General features: G+C 53.1%; 1 protein-coding gene across 2 annotated transcripts in view; it reads right to left on the bottom strand.

Annotated features, from left to right (window-relative positions):
- The window catches only part of fam222aa (family with sequence similarity 222 member Aa), a 52,454-nt gene that overhangs the window by 4,019 nt on the left and 43,435 nt on the right, over positions 1-5,000 (bottom strand). The gene's annotated exons all lie outside the window — the stretch shown is intronic.

Below are 5,000 nucleotides of genomic sequence, written 5' to 3'. Positions count from 1 at the left end.
GTGGATGTTCATCCCTAGACAAATGGGTCTTTTTAAAAACTCATTCTGTTGAAGGCTGGCACCTTAGGCACTGTTAAATCAGTGCTTTGTGAAATTAACTCGGACTCTCTTTAGCATGGAATTGGGTTAGTGTTGGATATCAGGGAGGAGGCGACGAGGGGGAGGGGGACAGAAGCTTGTTTAATTGCAGTGGCACAGTTGAGATTTATAAGTAGTATCACTTACTGGGCCTTACCCTTGGCCACACAATTTCCTCAGATTTTCAACCCAGGAATACATGCAGAGAGAGAGAGAGAGAGAGAGAGAGAGAGAGAGAGAGAGAGAGAGAGAGAGAGAGAGACAGAGAGAGAGAGGATACAACAGAAGCAGAGGGAGGGACTCTCATGATAACCCTAATTAACCATCTGAAGGGAATGCTTAACCTGGTTTTAGGGTGAGCAATATAGTGAGAATATAGCCAAGTCATACGACATGTGTAAACATGTAGAGTTCATCATTGGGAAGTATAGATCAAAGTTATCCCATGGCTTAGGCTGAGTTGTACAATATAAAGAAGGATTTAAAATTCAGAGCCGTACACCTGCCTGGTTTCAGTATTGCTCTCTCTATTCAATCATAACCCAGCTAATGTGTCTCACATCTAATTGGGGGTTGCGGTGGGCGAGGGGGGATTCTCTCTGAAGCCGGACCCCCTAAATTAAATTCCATGGCGTTAGAGTCAGGTCACAGACTGGTGTTGGTCCTTACTCAGGGAGTCAGAGCTTAGTTGTTGTGAAGAGAGGTGGCAAGCAGGAAAATGGCAATTTCGGAAAACCCACCATGTGTCAGTGTTCGGGGGTGGAGTGTTGAGGTGAGGGGCCGTGGCGAGATTGGATTTAAACGACATTATTCAGGCAATTTCATGGCTACTTAGCTCAGTGCAACAAAAAACGGAGGGGGTCTGGGAAAGAACTCAATTTACAAGCGATAGATCAACTGCCACAAATGACTTGCAACCCCTTCAAAAAATGTTTTTTTTTATGCAAAAGTTAACAACAAGCACAAACATTAACTGTCATAACCATGTAGTCAGCAAATGCCATGGCGACCTGAGGAGTGTAGAGGGAAGGGACTGTGACTGGGACTCACTTCATTTCATTTCCCATCACAAAGTCATTTTAAAGAGACTCCACAGCCAAGCTGCAGCCTCACCTCTCCTTCCTCCACTCCCATCACAGACAGCATGGGGAGTTCTTCTATCCAACGGGCCTCCGACTGTGAAAATGATTAAATCTACAATATCCATATCATAAAGGAAATAAATTGGGGGTTTGAAAGCAGAGGGGGGGAGGCACAGTGTTCGTGTCTGTGAATTTCCTTCGGTGAATTTGCAGTAAGACAGTTTTTAAGCATAATCATCCCACAGCTCCAACTACCACACAGGATCCTAAATATATTATTTGGAAGTAGAATAACTGGATAGAAATGTCAATGGTAATTTATCATCAAACACTATCAAACTCTCATAATCAATGATTCTATGATTCTATTGATACAAGCATAATGATGGCCAGGGTGAATGAACCTGATCCCATCCTGATGGACCAGCCAGGACGGGGGCTGCCTGGGTTCTAACCCCGCCTCAGTGGGCACAGACTTCCCTCCCTGGCGACAGCGCTGGCACAGACTTTGATGTTCCGACAGGCAGAGGGAAACTGACAGAAGACTTATTTCATTTGCTCAGAAGAGAAAAAACGTGCTAATTTCAAAGCACATCTCTGGTCCACATGCAAATGGGATGGCAGCATTTTTTCTGATCTCCTTTACATGAAGATGAAAAAAACATCTTTGATCATCACATGGTCTAAATGAGGAGAGATCCCAGGCTTTGGCATATCAAGGGCCGTGCCCTGCCATCCCCCCCCCCACCCCCCACACCCCCACACCCCCCACAACCCCCACAACCCCCACACACCCCCACACCCCCACAACCCCCACAACCCCCACACCCCCACAACCCCCCCTGCTGCAACATGCCCATCATTCCCCCTAATTACTGTCACATGAAAAACATCCTATGAAAACAGCCAGGAAATTCATTAAAGGGTGGCTAATTCCATTCCTTCTCAGTGACTGAGTCCATATTTTCCACGCCTTAGCCTGCGTCTCTCCTGCAGCGGAGAAAAGCCACTCCCTCCATCTCTCTCTCCGGCTTGCCCCTTGTTTGTCAACAGTCAGAGCCTTTGGCGCCCAACCTGGCATCAAAGGGTTTCACACTTCATAGGCCACAGGGATTAGAGGCCTTTCAGACCCACAGAACCCATCTCAGCTCCACAAAGGCTTCCGGTTATTAGAGCCCACTGGCACAGAGGAAGAAGAGGAGGCAAATGAGCGTCTGTCCAATTCTGATTCTAGTTTCCATTTTCTAAGTTGCCTGGAATATTTTCTGTTGCAGAGTTGATTAAGTGTGACGAGAGACAGGGACACAAGCACACCGCCATCCACACGCACACACACACACACACACACACACACGCACACACACATCTGTTTGATGTGATCCTCATCTCTGTCCTCCCAGGAGCTCTGGGGCCGCAGGGTGAGTAAGGCCACGGAGGTGAGAGGGGAGAGGAGAGGAGAGAGAGGTGAGAGGAGAGGAGAGGAGAGAGGGGAGAGGAGAGGAGGGAGGAGAGGAGAGAGGAGAGAGGAGAGGAGAGGAGGGAGGAGAGAGGAGAGGAGGGAGGTGAGAGGGGAGAGGAGAGGAGGGAGGAGAGAGGAGGGAGGAGAGAGGTGAGAGGAGAGGAGAGGAGAGAGGGGAGAGGAGGGAGGAGAGGAGAGAGGAGAGAGGAGAGAGGAGAGGAGGGAGGAGAGGAGGGAGGAGAGAGGAGAGAGGAGAGAGGAGAGGAGAGAGGAGAGAGGAGAGAGGGGAGAGGAGAGAGGAGAGAGGAGAGAGGAGAGAGGAGAGAGGAGAGGAGAGAGGAGAGAGGGGAGAGGAGGGAGGTGAGAGGGGAGAGGTGAGAGGGGAGAGGAGAGAGGGGAGAGGAGAGGAGAGAGGAGAGAGGAGAGAGGAGAGGAGAGAGGAGAGGAGAGAGGAGAGAGGAGAGAGGAGGGAGGAGAGAGGAGGGAGGAGAGGAGAGAGGAGAGGAGAGAGGAGAGAGGAGGGAGGAGAGAGGAGGGAGAGGAGCTGCTTGACTTACTGGCTCAGGCTGCAGTGGATCACAGTCCTGAGCTGCAGCGTACAGATGGTCCTCACTGATAAACCCCCAGCGCCGCCTCCTCTGTGCTCCCCTACCTCCTCAATGGGTAGGGGTTTCCTGCACACACACACACACACACACACACACACACACGCACACACACAGACACGCACACACACACACACACACACACACACACACACACACACACACACGCACACACACAGCTCCAGCTGTGATTGTGTTTCACTTGCCATCAGTGGAGCATGTTGTTATCCTCGCTCTGTGCTCTCTTTTGAAATGTAGGGCAGGACGACAACAGGTGTCTGTGCGGGCGACAGCCTGCGATGCCTCCTGGGCTAAATGCTTCACACTTGCTTCATTTCAACATGCGACAGCCTTGGAAGGATTAATTATTTCCCCGGGGATGAAGAGTACAGCTTCTCTTCTCTTCCTATGAGCATGAGGCAGTGTTGGGCCCTCACAAGCACTTGAAACAGCTTTGCTGAACAGAACCCTGAAAAATGACCATCACAGTTATTATACCACGAAGTAAGACTATCAAAACCCTCCCATCAACCAGCTGAGAGTGCAATATTCAATTACACTGGACTGGAGAGAAAAAGCCCCAGCAAACCCGTGCAGTGGTTCTGAGAGCTCCCGCGCCTCGGAGCGGAGATGGCAGGGAGGCAATTAACGGGCTGACCTTCGTCCTTAATCACCCGATGCTTGGCACACAATGCCCATGTGTCAGGGCGGCACATCTCTAAAAGCCATCCCTCATTAGCGCCATGCACCCGAGTGAAAGAGGCTATCTGTGTGGAAGTGTGCTAGCTACGCGCTAGAGCTAGCCAAGCTGCCAGACCCGACCCGACCAGCAGAGGGCCGTGATAGAGTCAGGAACGCTCTTCAACGAAGCCAGGGGCTCTAACCATTCCTTCTGGATTTGAGTGGCATGGAACTCCCCAAGCGCAATGTCCTTGGTGTACCCTGTGCTGTCCTTGGGGTGGTGTGTGTGTGTGTGTGTGTGTGTGTGTGTGTGTGTGTGTGTGTGTGTGTGGGGAGGGGGGGTTGCCTAACACTGAACACTCAATTAACACTCCTTTAATTAGCCAGTGGCACATTCTGAATTCTGATGAACTAATTTGTGTGTGTGGTGGCTGAGGCAGAGGGGCTGAGGCAGGGGGGCTGAGGCAGAGGGGCTGAGGCAGGGGGGCTGAGGCAGGGTAAGGATGAGGCAGGGGGGCTGAGGCAGAGGGGCTGAGGCAGGGTAAGGATGAGGCAGGGGGGCTGAGGCAGAGGGGCTGAGGCAGAGGGGCTGAGGCAGGGGGGCTGAGACAGAGGGGCTGAGGCAGAGGGGCTGAGGCAGGGGGGCTGAGGCAGGGGGGCTGAGACAGAGGGGCTGAGGCAGAGGGGCTGAGGCAGGGGGGCTGAGACAGAGGGGCTGAGGCAGGGGGGCTGAGGCAGAGGGGCTGAGGCAGAGGGGCTGAGGCAGGGTAAGGCTGAGGCAGAGGGGCTGAGGCAGGGGGGCTGAGGCAGGGTAAGGCTGAGGCAGAGGGGCTGAGGCAGGGGGGCTGAGACAGAGGGGCTGAGGCAGGGTAAGGCTGAGGCAGGGGGGCTGAGGCAGGGTAAGGATGAGGCAGAGGGGCTGAGGCAGAGGGGCTGAGGCAGGGTAAGGATGAGGCAGAGGGGCTGAGGCAGGGTAAGGATGAGGCAGAGGGGCTGAGGCAGGGGGGCTGAGGCAGGGGGGCTGAGGCAGGGGGGCTGAGGCAGGGTAAGGATGAGGCAGGGGGGCTGAGGCAGAGGGGCTGAGGCAGAGGGGCT

Source organism: Argentina silus (assembly GCF_951799395.1).
Source record: "Argentina silus genome assembly, chromosome: 7".
In the NCBI taxonomy this organism is placed as follows: Eukaryota; Metazoa; Chordata; class Actinopteri; order Argentiniformes; family Argentinidae; genus Argentina; species Argentina silus.
The sequence above is the reverse complement of the archived record's forward strand: the minus strand, read 5'-3'. Positions and strand labels throughout refer to the sequence as shown.